Source organism: Spodoptera frugiperda, chromosome 15, assembly GCF_023101765.2.
Source record: "Spodoptera frugiperda isolate SF20-4 chromosome 15, AGI-APGP_CSIRO_Sfru_2.0, whole genome shotgun sequence".
NCBI lineage: Eukaryota > Metazoa > Arthropoda > Insecta > Lepidoptera > Noctuidae > Spodoptera > Spodoptera frugiperda.
The window spans coordinates 13,313,839-13,334,412 of NC_064226.1; the positions used below are offsets into that span (position 1 = coordinate 13,313,839).

The following is a 20,574-nucleotide window of genomic DNA, read 5'->3' on the forward strand; positions in this document are numbered from 1 at the left end:
AATGACTAAAATCCACCCTGTTCGTAGAAACATTGGATTTCCAGCTTGAAAGCAGGAGTAACCCGCTAGGTAGTCCGCAGCTCCGGATCAGGTATCAGTCCTACCGGGCATCCGTGGTGTGCTGTTAGTGGCTAATAAATACTTTCATTATACTTAACGCTAGTTAATCTTGTTAATTCAAATTTTGTGGTTTTAACCGGATTGAGCTAGTGGCTAAGTTAATTTTAAAACCTCAAACCAATTACTAACACAGACTGTTTTTTAATGTACCTACTTTAATATCATTTGTAGAATAGCAAGACCAGATAAATAACGAAGAAACATATTATGAAAGGTTCATTTGTTGGTTACTTGTTTATGTTAACCATTTTAAAATTTACGCATACTGACAAGGCATGAAATCTATTTCATTCAATTACCTTTTTAATTCTTCTCAGGAAAAGGTTTTGCTGTCCAGCAGACCAAAACTTGCAGCCAGTTTATCAATAAGTCCGTATAAACCCAATGCTTGTGCAAGCATCGTATCGAATCGCATATGATTTTTTTCTGTGTTAGTTGGCAAACCGTATACATTTCCCTTTTTGCATAATGTTTGCTGTGTATGATACTGTTGGTAATAATTGTCATATTTCAATTATATTTCTATAGCTTTTATGATAATGACTACAATTACGTTACGGGGAAAGTGTTAAGAACATATTTGTTTATATTGTTCAAGGATATTGCTATAAATGTATACTGAATGAAATAATGCATTCGTTTAGAATTACTAAACATAAACTAGTATGGACAAATATTTTCTATTAACATGACGAATCAGAGTTAGAAATTAAATATGGTCACATCCTAGAAGTACGAACATACAAGTCATTTTAATTTTCGCGATGAGTTGGACAAGCAAGACTATGAATTGGGGCTATAGACAAATAAACATCTAAAGTAAACCCAGCTCAAATAAAACGAAGTAATAGCACAATCACCTACATAGAGCTGTAGCAAACACTCTATTAATTACCTAAACCCATTCACACTACGAAAGAGTAATTTTATTGAGCATCAAAATCGGACGGTGCCCGAACAAAACAGCTTTACGGCAAATTAAATAGCCCGTGCCTTCAATTCGGGTTAATTACAGCGAGCTGAGTAAAAGTAAATCACATGTATGTAGATACGTTATCACTTTCATCGAAACACGCATGCGTACCATACATTTCTCCTTCTAATGCATTATTAATTGATGTCGCCTAAATAAACGATGAAATGGAAAGCGTCCATGTGAATTGGGTTGTCTTTGTGTACAAAGTGACGTAACGCCATTGTGATTATATGCAGGATGGGTGGAGATTATAAAGAGGTGAATGTCATGGATGAATTGGTTAGAGGGAAATGGGAGGGCTATTGTAAAAATCTCTCATGATCCCTTGTAGGGTCAATAACTTGAACAAGAAACTCTTTGTACAGTTCATTCATAATGCTTGGGTAGATTTGGATATGTACTTTGTAATTTCCAGAAGCAGTTACCTTTTCTAATACATCCATTATCATTACTTGGAACTTAATATAAGTGCTTTTCTTTCAGTTTATTCTGATGTCGATACTGTTTTAAACCAGATTCACCTGATTGCCGATGTTTTGTGTATTGTGATTGTCATTTGCCTTCTACGATTCACTGAGGCTCATACCACTACATTATTTATCTTCACCTTTTGTTTTAGACATTTCATACGCACAGTCAGACATTTGAAATTTTGTTTCCTTGATTACAATGATATAATTAAATATGGCTAACCCGCATTGAGCTAGCGTGGTGATTAATGCTCAAACCTTCTCCGTGTGAGATGAGGCTGTTGGCCAGCAGTGGCCACGTTAGGCTGATGACGTGTGTGATGAAATAGCTATGATTGAAGAGCAAGAGTTAACAATGACAATAGGAAACTCCCATTCATTCATGGGGAAAGAATAATGGTGACGTCTTCTCATTCATGTTAAATGATGCAGTCACTGATATCCTCGCTACCGGTACCGAACAAAGCTTGAAGCATAATCATTAAGAGATGGGGAACAGTTGAACAAAGGTATTCGGTTACTTACCCTTTATTATGATGGCTGATTGTTCCACCTGCAACAATAAAAACAGATTTAGAGGTTAGGTAAGTAAGAAAGGTAAACTACGAATGGAGGATAAAGGTTACATTTTTGTCTATTTTATTTTTTTCTTATGATAGAAACCCGTGTTTATTTTTTAATTAGAACGAGAAAGAAAGAAGAGGAATGGCCGTACTCATTTTTAAAGGCCGGTAATGCCCCTCTGACTCTTATGATGTTGCGGGTGTTCATGGGCGGCGATGATCGCTTACCACCAGGTGAATCGTGAACGAGTCTGCTCGTTTGTCCTCTATTCCATAAAAAATAAAGAAATTGGTTCTTCGATGGATCTGATTCGATCCGGTTCCATTTGGTTTTATAGAGTTTGCAGTATAAACTCAATTGTATAGGTTTATATTGATTGGTAAGATATTCACCATAGGACATGCTCAGCCTAGTCGGTAGCTATAGGCAACATTGATTGGCTGGCACGTAATGTATTGTGTAGTTTGTGTACAGAACAAATATTTGTATGACCTGCTAGTTGTTTGGTGTACAGTTATTTTGGTCACTGAACCGACTGCTGGAAAGGTTGACTCAAGGAATTTGCCTCTGTTCTGAATTTAATTCAACATTATTGACTAATGTCCAGCTTTTCTAGCTACATTAAAAACAATTAGTTCCTGCAAAATATGCATGAAATAAAAGCGTATGTACTGCAACTTTTAGGTCTATGTATAAGGAACAGCAATTGATAGGTAGTAAAGAAATGGGTATTGCCTATTCTACTCATCACAAGGATTACCGGTTTTGGAACATTTGAAGTGATCCTATTACACTAATAATATTATAAATGTGTTTGTTTGTTTAGATGTTTGTCCGTCTATCACGCTGAAACTACAAAACGGATTTTGATGAAAATTGGTATGCAGACCGGTTTCGAGCTGACTTGGGAGATAAGATACTTTTTATCCCCCTGCCAGAAGTTAGTTTATAATAAACCAACTAAACTTCCAAAACATAGAATCTAACAATTATGATAGCACACGTTTCCAATTTACTAAAACGTATAAATTCGTGAGATTGCAAACTATCAGTAGGATCACCATAATATATTTGTACCACGGTCCCGTGGGTACGGTAATGACCGGAGATGTAGAAACTACATCTCGTTAGAGTTAGTTGATGCTTTGTTAGCAAACGCGGACAAAGCCGGGGGTTTTTGTAATAAATCATGTTACGTTTGTCGCAGAACAAAACGATTAATGGATCAAGTTAATGACTCTTGATGGGTTATTTATAATCGCAATACGTTAATTCATGTTGTTTGAGAATTTGAGAGTTCAGCAGTGCACGTCTTGTAGCTGATATGGCGATGCTCTTTTTTATGTAAAAAATATTAGTATTGACGTAGTTCGAATACATTAAGTGTTTTGGTCCTAGAAAGGGGTTACTCAAAATATGTATGTTATTATTGATTTTAAAATTTACTCAAACAAAGTAGAAGACAGAGAAAATTGTAGAAGATTTGTTATTTAATTGTTTTTATGTTTTACTGGATATTTGATTGTTCGGAGCGGAGAAAACTGCACTAAATCAATGATCATGAAAACGGGTCCACCCAATTAAGATAATAAATAGGTACCTAGACATCAAACATATTTTCAAAGGTAAAAGTTATAGAAAACAAAATAAATTTTTAATATCTTTTTATAAGCAAATTGTAATTAAAAGTATTTCAAAGTATGTAGGTACTAAATACACACGCTAATACGGATACGGTAATGTTATTTTAAAAAACAATAACATTTACCCTGGCTTTGTATATTTTTAGGAACATTATACGAGAGTGAAATAAAATATGAAAATATGCGAGATTAATTACTATTTATGTTACGTTATGGGATTGAGTTAAGCTGGGATCCTTTACAAATTGAATTTGTGGGCAGGCCAGCTAATCTCGAGAGGGACTCATAAAGTAATTCATTATGAAGTTGAGTTAGATTAGACCTTTCCTTAAATATCTTTATTAAATTATACATGTTTTTAGTTTTACGTTAGACTTTTTAGAAAATATATGAACACTGTATGAGTAGGTACTAAACTTACTAATACATATTATAAATGCGAAAGTGTGTCTATGTCTGTTACTCAATCACGTCAATACGGCTGAAGGGATTGTGATGAACACATAGGCTACTCTTTATCCCACGGGAACTCCAGCGAAGCTTCTGGCAGAAGCGAATACTAATACATATACGCAAAGAGCAGACGTTAATTAAAAGACGTAAGAAGTATTCAAAATAAAAAAAGAACCAAAATTGCAAACCGACAACATTACCAAGTACAAACATTTTAAAGAAAATAAAATAGCAGAGAACATAATACCGATAGAGGATGATCACGCTTTCGCCAAAGTTGGCAACAAATCACGATTTCACGACGGTCGGATCACGCCCGCCAATGTAACAAATAACAACGTGGATCATGATCGCGAAATTATTTACAAAATTCCCGTAACTCGGATTGCAGGTACGAATACAATCCGTATAGCTATTGTTGCATAATAAAACGTCTTTTGGAAAATTTCAAAGAAAGTTAAGGAAAAGATGGTGATGATGGTGTTTTTTAAGGAATATTTGAACAGTCTGATATTAGTACTGGTCTACCAAATCTTAAGGGTAGGATATGCGCTTTTTAATATGTCTATATACATATACATCTACTAAACCTCGAGAACGGTTGGACTGATTTGGCTAATTGGTCTTGAATTATTTCTGGAAGTCCAAGGAAGATTTAAAAGGTGAGAAAGAAGTTTGTCGGGGCTAGCTACTTTGTAATAGTTTTATATCTCTACCTATATCTGGACAAACACGTGTAGAAACCAAGCATGAATGATGAAAAAATGTCTCATAAAAGAAACATTACTTAATAAGAAAAGTAGACATATTCGAATACCTAACTACATTTATACTCGAGAGCATAAGTTTCGTTAAGCAATTCTTTGATATAAAGTATTTCTATTATTTTATTGATAATATCGAACAAGTTTTACTCCAAATATTCTTATTGGAAAAGTTATCTAGCGAATTTTCTGAATGGTTTCCAAGAACTTTTATCTTTGGAGATTTTGATCTTCAGTTATTGGAAGATTAAGTGCTTTTTAGTCCTCAAAGGAATATTAAGGGACAAAGCTTTTGTCATAGTTTACGAAGTGATACGAATAATGGCATTTGATCTAAACTAAATATATAAAGCTGAGGAGTTTGTTTGAACGCGATAATCTTCGGAACTATTGTGCCGATTTAAATAATTATCTTTGTGTAAGATAGTGCATTTATGGAGGAAAGTTATGGGCAACTGAGCGGGCGAAACCGCGCGGAAGTAGCTAGTATTAGGAATAAAGTACAGGCAATTACAAAGTCTGATCAGAATACATATACAAGCCACGTGTCACCCTTAACCCTTTTAACGCGAAACCATGCACACAGACATAGAAGACAACAAAGTGTCGGATCAAACGGATATAACACTTTTAGTCATTCAATACAAATGTGACCAGTCCACATGACCCCGATAAAGCAGGACAAGGTATTAAAGGGGTGGATCTATTAAAGATGGACGTGGCTACCAATGTCAAGGCAACGTATATACGCTTAGAATATCACATTTCGAGAATTGAGTATGGGGAGTAAACAGATTAACTCCAATTCGATTGCTAGCAAATTGGATTCAAAGAGGAGGATAAGATTGGAACTGTGGATGAAAGGTTCAGACTGAGAGCTAATAGAAACTAATGCATGTCAGATTACGTATTGGTTTATTATTTTAAGCAGGAAGCACTAGAGAATGATGTAACATGTTGCTTTAAAATGGTTTAAGCTAACGAGATGCAATGATATAACCAGTAATCAATGACATTTTAAAAGTAAGTCATTGCGAAATTTAGAGAATTTTGTTTACAAATTTGGTCCTGTGATCCGTAAACCATGTCACCTGCGTTAACAGATTTAAACTTACTAGTGGCGCCACCTAATGAGTGAGTTTAAAATGATAGTCCTCATTGTTAAACAGCAGGGGCATTAAACGAATAAACCGAACGAATCGACTTTGTGATTAACGATGTGAAACTCGATTCTTCCGTAATCGGTCACGCGATTATCAATTCGTAAATAGGAGCTCTTACACGAATTATAACAGAACTATTCAGAAACGTTGCCATTGTATACAAATTGATATTTGCAATTTTACTGTCAAGTATCATGTAATTAGTAATTATGGAGTTGAAATTCAAGCTTGTTATTTGAAATGGTACAATTTTGCTGTGAATTTTGGCCATCATCATTTCAGCTTTTATTTATTAAATATTTCAAGTCTCTGAACAGTAGAATATGAGTAACTCATTAGAAGAAGGCCTTAAACTTATCATTATTTTTGCAAAGTATTATTAGGATTTTATTCGGATGAATTGTCGATATTTATTATAATATATCACCATCAATTTGGACAAGCTGACATTAAAATGCGTTGATTGTGATGTCAGTCGATTAATTGCGTTATCGAAATCGAATTTGCGATCATTCGAGCGATGATAATTACTGGTCAGACAACCAATCGGAACTCGATTGTGGTTTTTCTGTTTTGTTCTACTGCCGTCTATGTATGCACCAACTTAATTAAGCCCAATTAAGCTGGTAAAAGTGCAAGCAATAAGTTTATAAGGTAATGTCGCAAGCGGATGAATGATATGGAAGGGCATAAAATACGAATGAACTATTATTTTCTTTATTTATTTCCGATACATTTTTAAATATTTAATTAAAGAAAACATTTAACAATATAAAAAGCCGTAGCCCGGAGCTGCGGACTACCTAGCGGGTTTACCGGGGCTCCGGCTCGAAAAGCAGGAGAAAAACGGGGTGGTTTTTAGTCAGTAAGAGTCTGACACTCCCCTCGCCCGGTAAGGCGGGAGAAATTCAAGCTACCACCAGTCAGGGCTCAAGAGATAGGAATATCCGGCAATACATTATACACGTCGTGTCCAAAAGTACCGCTTTCTATTAAGCTATTATTATAATTGTTTAATAACTTTAGTATAGAAAACATGTGATGCAGTAGTATTTGTAAATATAAATAGGCCTGTATTTTGTTATCAGTGGCCTTCTTTATAGTAAGTGTGTATATTATTACAAAAATGATAATACGGTTGTTTCTAAGCCCATTTTCCTGTACTTCATTATTTGTGAAGGTACCTATTTACTACCTAATAAAGCTATTCTTTTTTACATATACACCATTCTGTCTACATTTAAATGATTTTAATGATGATTTACTTAACGTTGTAAGTAAAACGATCATTAATTTTGATCTACCATTCTTCCAAGAGGAGTTAAGTGAAATTTATTGGACCGTGGCCCATCACTGGAACTAACTGATTCTTCACATCACCAACCAGTTTGTTTTGAGAAGACATTGTGATTAGGAGATCAGCTTTCTTCCCATGTACCAAGTTATTTTCTTTCTTTACAACTAATGTACTAATGACTACTATTAAGTCCATTACTTAATTTTCCTTTTCAATTGTTGTTTATAGAATTCCAATTGTTGACTACACGTCATTGGCCAAAACATGGCGTAGGTTTGTCATTTACTTTTTATAGGATAAATCAAGCTTTTACGCAATTGAAGTGGTTACCCGATACAGTGTCTGGGTCATATTTTTATGTTGAATGATGCTATTGTTCTGTCTGTGACGTAGGTACTTGAGGTAATAAATGAATGAGGAATATTTATGAATCATTATTTCCTTTTAAGAGAGGAAAATCATCTAATGGTTTCTCCCGCTTTGGGTGAGGCGAGAGAGTGTCGCTCTTACTGAATAAAAACCACCCCGTTCCTACTCCTGTTTTAAGCCGGAGCTTCGGTAAATCCACTAGGTATTCCGCAGTTCCGGATAAATCATCGTTCACTGGATTTCTCTTTGTGGAGTCTTTAGTGCATAAAATAATACCTGAATCATCAATTTAATTCTATGGACATCAATAGTATCAGTCACTGACTACCAATTCTGGTTCTATACCTGTTGTACTAAGAATTTCAAAAATGTTATAAGTATCTACCCAAAAACATACCCCATCGTTTAAGATTTGCTCTATCATCACTTCAGAAAACGCAGTCTGTCAGAATCGTAACTGAAGCATCTCTTTGAACGGAACGTATTCTTCTTTTTCTATAAAATCCCCTTCCGTTCTAAGGTAAAAAATCTTAAAGATATGGTGAATGCATGACTAATGGTAGATAATTAGTAATCAAGAGGCAAGATTCTTCCGATCACGCCTCATCGATTAGCCAGTCAAGGGCGTGAATTGAAAGCCGTGGCTACTTCGGTATTTGTATATAAAGGCGTCTATTTATAGTGTGAGAAACATCTTCAGGGCTGAGCCTTTTGCCAAATAACTGGAATCAATCTACAAGTGATTAGTATTTGTTTTCTTTGGCTTAGTCATATTTGATTTTGGGTTTTGGACAATAAAACGTAATTTTGTGATGATGTAAGGTATTTTTATTTGTGTTGATTAAGGCAATAGGGACGACTCCAGCGTTGAAAAATTGGAACCAATTCTGCAGCAGCTTGCAGCAGTGCTAATAAAGCGCACAACAAGTGCACCACAACAACGCTCACAAGCTCACAAATAATTTAGAATAAATAAAACAGACATGAATATCAATTTAGAATTGCAACATTAAATGACTTTACAGTGTGGCAGCCTGGTTACTGGTTATGTAAGTTAAAACACAACACATGTTCAAACTAATTAATTCAGCAACCATCAAATACTGAGCACACAGAATACTCGTAACTCGTAACCGTTTCAATATGTACCAGACCCAATTTGGCATGAACTGCATCGCATAATTTAAATGCTTTTGAATTTGTAGCATCTGTTGTTTGTATGAAATTAATTTGTGCATTTTAATGTTGTTTTGTGTGAATGTTTTTGTTACAGATTCTCCTTTGTTATTTTGCACATTAAGGATTTCTTCTTCGTCACACATTAAGGATGCTTTTCCACCAGAGATGCTGTAGATGCATTTGGCTTCCACCAATCATATTCTTTGGTAAGCTGTTTTTTATATGAAAATATGTATGCTATGGATGCGTGTTAAGTATGTGTGCTGTGGATGGCTTCCCTAGCGATACATCGCATACTCAAGCTACGCCTTTTCCTCATACACCTACATTACGGCGGCGCATAGCTGCAGAGCACATTTCAGGTGGAAAAGCACCCTAACTTAGTCGTACTCCATCGTAGGCCGCATATCACTGACCACCAGGCGAGATAAAAGCCAAACGTTAGCAAAAAAACTTTTCTCAGGAAATTGAAACGCTGACAGGACTCAGGAGGATTGCCTTTAATATTTTTTTGCCAGTAGACAAAGTTACAACATTTCATCTAATAAAGAAGGATAATTATTTAGGACAAGAACATCGAACGGCAATATCTTCCATTTAAGTAAAAATGTTTCAAGAAGAAAGATGCTCTATCAAAATATCGGGACAGAAACATTAAAGTGATGTATTGTCTAAGGATCTATCTGTCTAGACGTTTAATTAGGTAACTTGGCTTAGACAAATGATGTTGGGTACACTTCATGAATAAATTACAACGACACTAATTCCTTAATGGACTAAAAATAGAAAGAGTTTCTTGGAAAGTTTTAGATGTAGAAAAATTTACTTTAGTAACTGATAAAAGCAATAGCGTAGGTGTTGCTAAAGTAAGGGCACATAATTTTTAGATAATAGTACGTCTCGCGAAACTCCTACATGAGTTTAGACACAAACCAGACTCCACGCAGATCGGAGAATTGAATTATTTTATTATGTACTTTGCTCGACAGCAATATCTTTTTAACCTGTTTACGAAACTACTACCAAAAATTGGATTATATCGCAACGAAGCGATTTTATTTGGGTTACACGAGTGATGCTCTAGTTTTCTTTATAATAGCACCATTAAAACCTCCGATTAACTTCTATACCTCGTATATCGAAATATCTTGATAAGATTACTATTTATTAGCAGAAACATCTTGTGGGGCGTCAAAAAGCCATCCAATCTGTCTAAAACTTAAAATATCACCATCATTAGCCGTTATTTAGTGCGCCATTACGCACTTTTATTTGCAAAATTTGAAACGTTAGAGATAAATTACGTCCAAACTTTCAAAAATAGGTCTCAGCTGTGCAAGGCCCTTAAGATGTTAAAAATTCATTAAGGTTATAATGGAACTTAAATATAAAATAAAGAATGGTCTAAGTGGTACCGAGGTGTTTCAAGAACGATTGTAAGAATCTGGGGGATGCCTATTGGATCAGGTAAATAATACGTCGATTATTATAGCATGGCTTTTGCAGTTGGTCCGTGTGTCCTATTAAGTAAGTGAGATTTATAACATAATAGGCGAAAAGTTATATTAGCAATAAATACATATATCAGTACTTCTGCGTACTTATTCGAGAAATAACATTGTTACGTAATTAATTATTTTACAAACTACGAGCGTCACGGCATCGGCATGGCATTATGTCGAAATCGTTGATTGGGTTCCACCCGTTCCACCAATCAAACATTCGTTCCAGATAAAACATTTTTGGGAAAACCATGTAAAAAATATTGCTGATTTTGCTATTGCTACCAGATTTCTCTGTTGTTTATTTTGTTTTGTTTATAATTTCGTAACTAAATAGGAATAAGAGCTATAATTACTGTTATTCAAAGACTGATTAGACGAAGGTCGCATGGACGATGGCGCCAAGGTCAACGTAGAAAATTGTAGTGAGACAAAGTATACGATGAAGGATTTTTCACATAGACATTGGGGATACCTTTATCCAGCAGTAGCCCAGCATAAGCCATGAAAATACAGTGTATTATAATAGCTAATTGCTTTATTAATATTGCAACAGTTTGACAGAAATATCTCAAAAAATGGACGCAAATAATATTACGTTCATAATTCCCTCAGGGAGTATGCGGGAGTACTTTTACAACAACGCCCACTTTTCACCCACTGAAGTTAAATTAAAGTAGATACCTGAATAAAATTCAAAGATCATAACATTCCCTACCGGGACCTATAAAACCTTTGCTCCTATTTGATCCGAAAATATATTATCTCAAGATTTATATCTCAAGTGTTCCTGGAATACGATATAAGGAAGTATATTTGGTGAGTTAAGACAGCAATATTTTACTTAATGTAATATCTGAAAAAGCCAAATTGTTCTGTGAATTATGTTGGAAAATATTTTATGAAAATGGGTGAGGTGGGACTTTAATTCTCGGGACGTGTAATAAAGAAAGAAAGAAGAAGAAATAATTTATTCAACAACAGACATAGTAGCTTTGATGACCTATTCAATAGTATTATTAACTGAACCAATTAGTAGAACAAGACATGTTATGAGACTAAATGATCCCGAAGCATGGTCCAAACAGTTCCAAACTTTTATACTCAAGACCCTTTCATGCAGGCTGGTGTGAAAACTATAGACATAGTTTTTCATAAGTTAACCAATCTTTATTGGCAAGTTAACCAACAACGGAGACGTAACGAAGTTTGTTGAGTCAGTTTAATTTAAAAAAAGTTTATTAGCGCTTTAAAAATAGACGGTAGAAGCTGATACCGTAGATTTATTGGTGGTGACGCAACAAATCGCTATTATTGTAGGAAATAGGATAGAAAATGGAGTGTGAAATCGTTGAACCATTATGTAGGTACCTATTGAAATAGGCTTGTCAATAAAGTACTAAGTTTTGTAACTGTTTAGCACTAATGGAATGAGAATGATTTGAAGCTATTCTATAGCAATTACAATTTGAATGTTACCCAATTTGCTAATAATTTTGCCCGAAACAGGAAATCAAACATTCCGTGGTTGGCAGCTAAGCTAGCAATTACATTTAGGATGATTTTCCACCAGAGTTATGCTACGAAGACGTAAGCTGTGAAACTATGTGACCGTTACCACTGATACTAAGCTACGTAGCTGTGCGAGGATGAGATGCATGTAACGCATGCAACGTAGCATAGCCCATATTTGGCGGAAAACCAGAACAAACCCAAACGGGGCAATCAGAACAATGGTTTATAATACTTTTTTCTCAATACAAATTCAATCTCTTTTAACAAAGAACATAACAGTTTAGAAAGCATTAAAATTATTTTATGAACACAATTATATTCCTTTTCTCTAATAAGGAGAAAAATCTAACAACGGATCTGTTATTAGAAAATCGTTCGTCATTATACTAATGGCCATTTTGCAACCATTTTATGCGCACTTAAAAGAAAATGGAACTAAACGATTTGCTCGAGCCATGTTTTAGTAACTGAATGGTTGATTGAACGAGTGCCACTGTCGATTGAGTAGAACTTTTGAAGGTATGGGGATGTACCTGCTATTTGCAAATACATACTAAACTCGTAAAAGACCGGTAATACACTAAAAATAGAACTCACATTAGTTGCTTTATTCTAATAGATTTATTATTATATCTTTACCTTTATCTGCTTTAATCACACATCTACATATAGGTAAGTTAACTTCTTAAAATCTTCCTAAAGAAGGGAATCAAGGAAGATCAAATGGCCTCAACGCTTCACCAGAAATTCACACAAAAGTAATTAACGTAACGAAAGTTAATTAAACCAGAAGTCGGGACCGTACAAATGTGGAACACATTGATTTTAAAATATTTATTATTCATTTAATATTCGATTCGGTTAAGTGCCGATTCGGTGAAACGTAGGCAAGATAATTGAAAATGGTTGTTAAAGCATTAAAATATTCAGTCTACCTTGTACTGCGTCAGTCTTGGATTATAAATTGGAGTCATTAAGGTCCAATTTTGCCTGTTCTCAGTTTTGTAGATTCTCAGAATTCTGTTTTGTTTCAAACATTTCACCTACAAATACAAGCCCCGTGATGACATCACCACTATTTGCACTTTATACCGCGATTCATCCTTATCAACTAAGCTTAGCCTGATTAATGAATAGGGATGAGACATTTGAATAGACACGTTTAAGCGTAACGTCTTTGTTTAGTTAAACATGTTACAATGAAACATGGAGCCAAATATATGAGACAAGACTCAAATATATCTCAAAGCTACCGTAGTAGCTAGTAGTTACCAGGTGCACGAAATTTCAAGGAATAGGCTGATCAAATATTGATAGTCCATTCCCGAAGCAAATTCAACGATAATTATTGATTCTGAGGATTGTATATACCACGAGTTTGAATTTGGGGTGAGTTACAACAATGGATGGTCTAAAATATTCAAATCACATAAAAGGGTAAATTATACCCCAGGGAAATAAGGAGCGGTTCGAAATTTACGTTTAATTGTCGACAAGGACATTGGAAAGCACAGGCATTGTAAGTCAAGTACGGTTTTGTTTGTCCCCAAAATTTTCGAGGAAAGAACCAAAACAAGGTTGAGGGATTATTTAGCTTTAAGTTGTAATTTTATTACAATGCCTTGAAGCAGAAATGGAATAACATTAGCTTTTGTTTTTCAAGAAATGATGATGGGCCTACTTCATATCCATTTAGTGAAAAAGTATACATTTGATATTTATCCCACGGTTTGCTTGTACGAGAGCAAGGCAAGCTAAAGAGCAAGCCGAGGCTATACGGATGCTAGTTTCCGCTCCGGTATGACCCAGCTAACCCTCCGGTAATGGGCCACTTCGTTTTCCGCCTTTTTCTCTGGACTACGATGAGATTTTTTTCTACCTACCAGCCATAAAACCAGCAATACTCAGAACCGACATAATTCTGTAATGGGTAAGACAACGAAAGATTTTAAAATAAAATTGTATCATAGAATCTGTTGACATTACTTTTTGCTGTTCAAATTGAAACCTATAGTCATCCAAACAATGTTTGCAATAAACTCAAACAAAAAGAACTAGACTAAACAAGTTGAGTGCGACACAAGATGGCGAACTCCGATGGAACTGAAACGATGCGTGTAATTGAAACTATGGGAATGCTGCTGACATTTTGATAGCACCCGGAACTCTATTATCCTGGGACGTATTTCAAGTACAATGAAATGGAATAGAATGGAAATGTTTAAATGAATTAAACCGCGGATACGTTTCATTAACTTTATGTTTAAGTTGCTGAATTGATTCAAACCGAGCGGAGCTAAAGTTTGGAATACTCTTGATGTCTATCTGGCCTATAGACGTTCTTAATCGTATCGTGTATACTGGTAGTGGTTAAATAAGCAGCGTAACTTGGCAAAATTGGATTTAAAGATAAATACTACGAAGAAGTAACTTCCTAAACAACTTTTTTTTCTTCGAGCTGACCCAACTCATTGAACAAAAAGTGTACCATTCAAATTAGGCAGTAGACACCGTAAAAATTTTTGCAACACGCGGCTGTAGTTAATTGCCGCGCAGTTACAAAGTAGTTATGAATAAATTAACCATAATTGGCTTGTTAGCAGCACGAGAGGAAACCAAATATAGGAACAGAACCACCAGCCACCACAGATGGAATAAGTGATGCGAGTACGTAAATGTAATTAAGAAGATTTGATTACATACGGTCTACCCAAAGGCTTTAGTGTAGCACATTTTGGACACAAAAACCAGGATGAGGACCAAATCACAGAATTAGATGATGTCATTGACCAAAGTACATCACTTACTGTTATTGTATCTTTTCTAGTTGACAGGACTTCGGGACTTGTCAAGATTGGTATCATGGCATCATGGCTACATGATGCCATGATACCAATCTTGGCAAGTCTTATTTATTTCCCATGAATCTTTCTAACAACAAATAATATATCTGAAAGGCCTCGTATAATGTTGATAGTTCGCGTCTATGCGATGTTTGTAAAACAGAAAAGTTGATCAATAAATTGACAGCACCCAATTAAATAATAGAAATACATTTTAAACATAGCAAGAAACTAGAAACTGACCAAAATAGGGATTTGAATAAATTACTCTCTATAAATGTGGGTACAAACATAAAAGTATATTAATGTAGGTATTCGCTATATCACATGAGTGGGAAGCATTACTTACCATCATAACGAAGCAGGCTTTAATAACATTTTACCGCGAAAAACTCGTTACCGAAAGGACCAGGCGTTGAATAAGTAATAAAAAAATCGAGGCGGACGGACAAAAATAGAATTCCCTTTTTAAGAGTCAACAACAAATTGTTTAAAAAGTTACGAAACGCGTAGGCGTCTGGGACCAATAGGACTCTGCTAATTTAAATAATATAATTATTTTTTACAAAACTTCTCTGAAATATATCCTATAATCCCATCATGTAGGAATAAATTTCAATTTCATTAAGTTCTTCTGAATGTAAAACTTATTTGTGAACACGATTTAAATTACTGACCGTAGAAACCTCAAATTCGACGAACGAACTGAAAATATGATGTTGTTTTTGTGGCAAAAGGAACTAATTTCAATACATTTACTTTTACTACATTCATTAATCCTTTTACTACATGCAGTTTTTCATACAACACACGTGCAATAACATATGACGACACAACACGTAATGTACTAATAATAAATAAAAGCGATATTAACGACTTTATAACGATGTTTGTAACAGCAGCCATTAGGCCTACAGCGTGTTTTTCATGTAATTGCAATCGTGTCTAAATAAAATACACTCTAATGTTCCTTTGATTGGCAGACGATTTGTAATAAGCATTTAAACATACATAAGGAACATTATTGATTAGTACCGATTTATTAAGTGTAGTAATAACAGGATAATTCTAGCTATTAGGTTTTACTTTTAACAGCTTCTAAGTTACAAAACGTTTTATTTATTACACTGTTTCAAAGTCAAAGTCAAATTTATTTATTTGAAATAGACCGTGAAGGCACTTTCGAACGTAAAAGCAAATATTACAATATTAAAAAAAAAACTGACTGTCGGTCGGTCCTTTAGTGAAGCTATTCATAAATCATACAAAAGACTAGTTAACATAGCCCTGAGAAACGTCTTCCACAATACATAATTCCAGAATCGGTACACTACTTAAACAACCACAAAAGGTTAGGGATAAGAGGATGGGCTGGTAATTTGCGAGTTTTACCAGAATGTATTTTCCTATCTATCTATTTATAGTCACAGTTCCTATATAACTGCGTCACCAAAAACTACATTCTAAGAAAATACATTAAAACGTCAATCCCTCATCCGTAACCCGCATATGATGTATAGAAATGATAAGTATTAGTTTAGTAATTTTAATTTTAATTTTTATAAATTTATTCCTCCTCATTGTCATTTGTGGACTTATGTTGTCTCTATTAATAAAGATTTATTTTTAAGTCATTCATTTATTTCTCATACTTGTTTGTTACATTTTTAAATATTAAATTAAAAAGAAAAAAAAATAAAACATTTAAAAATATAAAAAGCAGTAGCCCACCAGTAACGGGATAAATCCAAGCTACCGGTGGTTAGGGCTCAAGAGAGGAATTTCCGGACAATACGCGCCGTGTCCAGAAGTACTGCCTTCTGCATCAGGCTCTTGATCCAACCATCTAACGTTAGCCTACTCAGGTGTTGGTCGAGGCTTTTGGCTATAAGGCCATTGGCAGATACGACTATCGGCACAATGATTGCTGAATCTACATCGCACATGTCGACAACCTCATGAGCTAAATCAAGATATTTACTAGCTTTATCTTTTTCAGCTTTCACAAGATTCTCGTCATGCGGGATTGTTATATCAATTATCATTGTGCGACGCCTTGGTCGATCTATCACCACAATGTCAGGTTTGTTAGCAACAATTGTCCTATCTGTGATGATAGTTCGATCCCAATACAGTGTGACATCTCCATTTTCAAGAACTGGGTCAGGCAGATACTTATAATACGGCACTTCAGATTCAACAAGTTTGTGTTTTAAATCAAGTTATTGATGAATAATCCTGGCTACAAGATTGTGTCTATGCAAGTACTGTCCGTTAGCTAAGTGAGAACAACCCGAAATTATATGTCGAATGGATTCCCCTGGGCAATGACATGCCCGACAAATGTCAGCCGTTCCATCCTTTATAATATACTTTCGGTAGTTGTTCGTCAACATAACTTCGTCCATAATTGCACAGACAAAACCTTCCGTTTCTCCAAATAAGTTACCAAAACGTAGCCAGGATACGGACGCTAAGAAATCTGTATCTGGCCCATGTAGGGCCCGATAGTAGCGTCCGTGCAACTCCTTACTTTGCCATACATTCTTGCGATCCTTAGTGTTTAGTATTATAGGTTCTCTCCAGTCCTTATTAGCCAAGGAGAGCGGAGTAAGTAAGATTTATTATTATTACGTTGTTCGTGACGACAAACATCCTTTCCCTGTGATCCTCCAGGCTCACAGACTTCTGCAATCTTTAGTGGTGGCAATTGGACCTTTTGTGGATGGTATAGCAATTTGGGATGAAGGTGTGTTTACTGGAACCCGTAACATATGGTGTACGAGGTGTCTAGTGTGATGATGCACAAAATAAAAGTAAAAGAAAAAAAGGAAAGACTAAGATTGTCTCATTTCTCGTGTTCATAAGCATCTACAACTGCTATGCTAGAATTTGGGTTAGTTGCTGGGGTTTCGGAAACTTAAATAATATTGCAGAGTTCGGAACGGGTTCAATGTTTATCCTTAGGTCACAGGGTACGTTTACTATTAACACAAAGGTATGTTTAATGTTTAGCCTATGCGCTGTAACCTATTGAATCCCTAAAATCGGACACAATGTTTAAAACATTTCACTTCAACAATACGACTGCGAGTACTGAGTCATTCGCTTCTGCAATGCGTACAAGAAAATAAAAGTGAATGACACATGCATATTTAAAACTGCCTAAATGTCAGGTCCGACCGCAATTGAAGGAACGAGCTAAATCTACAATTCAGAAGATTGACTTAGACTATTTCTTTTCAGTCCAAGACCTATATACGATATTAAAGAGAAATAACGTGCCAATGTAGGATTCCAATTCAGAAATGTATCCATGAAAATATAATTTTCACTTTTATTTGGTACTAGCTCCTGCCCACGACTTCGTCCGCGAAAAATTTCTTGTTTTACATAAGATCACACTCGGCGCTATTGTAGCTATATTAAAGTATGTAGCTGTATTAGTAAAAGAAGTATGTAGCTGTATTAGTAAAATCTAGATTAAATAGATAAAAATTCAAGTACTTCCAATTCATATTCAGTGTTCCAAGAATCGACGAAGACCGCGTGAATTGATGAGGTGGCCTATTTCTAGGCAAGTATGGAAATTGCATTTAAATGAAATGAAAGCTCTATTTTACATTTGACTTTCATCTGGAGCTAATTAAGACTGTTCGCAAAGATTTCCACCAAGTTCTGGTAAGTTTTAGCTTTGGAGCACTTATTAACGTCACAATGTTATAAATTACTAGCAAACCCGGCGAACTCCGTTTCGCCACCAATGATTTTCCCTGTTTTCCTGCTATTCACTTGATTTTTTTCCTGAATTTTTATTTGCTTACAAACCTCATGGAGCCCGGGACCTTTCCAACGAATGCAAACCGTGGAAAACGGTTCGTGCGTTTTAGAGTTATAGCATAAGGAAGGAACACCTGACTTATTTTTATTATAAATGTCAACAAGTTACAATCTAATTCGATCAAGGAATGAAGTAATTTTAATGTGGGTAGGTATATTTTTATACGTATCGAATTCGACATGACCACCTAACTCAGTACCTATCGAAATCCGAACCAGTTCCCTGCCGGTAACACGTTACGGTAATTTTACGGTAGTTCGCTCCCAATAAATCAAACGATGTTATCGTTACCGCATAGAACAAAGATCGGTTTATGAGGGTTTCGAATAACTGTTCTGCATGAGCCTGGCTACAGATTTATTATACGCAAAAATAGTATCGAAGGCTAAAACTGGTTACAAATAAGCCTCACACTTTTAACATATAAAAGTAAATAGTTATGCTTGGAAAAGTGCTCCATACCATATAGATTATATTAAAATTTCAAGGTTATGTATAGAGCAGATGTGCCCAAAGTAGGTACGCTTTTTGGCAGCAGAACCAAATTCGCTGTTTGTTTATTTCACAGAATATTCCTATGTACGTACCCGAGGCCGCCATACTAGTCGTAGCTATCTAACTAATTAGTCGCTGCCTCTAGTTTCCTGTCTAACGTAACTTTTTATTCAGTTACTATGCGATTTCGCACGGATATTCGCCGTGGGAGTACATTATCTATTCGCTATTGGTTGAATCTGGCGATGACCTCAGCTGGTCTTGATGTTCGAGATCATTGCCTTTGCAGTCAACAATGTCTGTAATTTGTAAAGATGCGCGATACTTAGATAATAATAGAAACTGTTCCTCTTTGTAAACAGTGTTGGTGACATGAATATTTTACTGGTTATTCAACTTTGGTCTACTTGGCAATGTGTCATTTGTCAACATCGTATTGGATTTCTTCTGTACTATACTTGCCTCTAAATATTTCGCAGGAATTCCTCCCATTGATGCTTTAATGAGTTCCTCGACACAAATACGTTGAAAAGAAACTTCCTTCAATCGAAATGTGTCACAAGCAATCAGATTATCGGATCAATTAACAATCCTGTTTCATTAAACCTATAGAATTGGAATGAAATAAATCTCTTTCATACATACAAAAGAGGTTTCAACGTATGTTTGCTAAAGCATAATTGGTTTTTATTCTGAACAGCTGAATGAGAAGCGAAAGAGATGATATGAAAAGCAAATATGGATACAGTTTTGGAGAATCTGAGACGTAGAAACAAAAAAAGACAGGAAAGGAGAAGATTTTTTAAGACAGTGAAAAGGAACATGCACTGTATACAGAATACAACTTATCCACTGGATGCGGAAAAGATCGGAGATACTTAAGCCTTGGTGTGTCAGATTATATCGGAAAGGATAATTTATTTTTAACTGACTGAGGACGCAGATTTGTCTGGCAACTTACTGAAGGTTTTTTGAAAGGATGTATTAAAATAACAGTGTGAATATAAATAAAACAGAAAACATTTAATAGCTTATAACGTGTATTTTATTCTAGAAAACAATATTTCTGGCATATTTCTAGTCCGTTCAACTACTTCAACAATATTGTTATGTGACAAAGTCAATATCATTATAGGATCTGAAGTGCTACTCTTACAAAGTAACACACGATAAGGGCTTTCATAAATCCTCTTTTCACTTAGGACCCTGTACAGGTACCTACATCTTTTATGTCTCACACAACGTTAGGCGTATTCTGGCTGGCAACCGTTTATTTGTGCCTAGACTATAATACATTTACGTCAAATTCGGTGTCAAGTATCAGTATTTGCTCGGCTTTCAGACAGTAAATGTCACACTAAAGGAAAATATGAAGGGAAC

The 20,574-nt window shown here is 35.3% G+C and overlaps 1 protein-coding gene across 1 annotated transcript in view; it reads right to left on the reverse strand.

Annotated features, from left to right (window-relative positions):
- Positions 1–20,574, reverse strand: part of LOC118271821 (uncharacterized) — a 123,388-nt gene that overhangs the window by 88,237 nt on the left and 14,577 nt on the right. Inside the window, exon 2 of the mRNA XM_050698522.1 lies at positions 2,092–2,119. The gene's annotated coding sequence lies outside the window, so the exon portion shown is untranslated. The remainder of the gene's footprint in view (positions 1–2,091; positions 2,120–20,574) is intronic.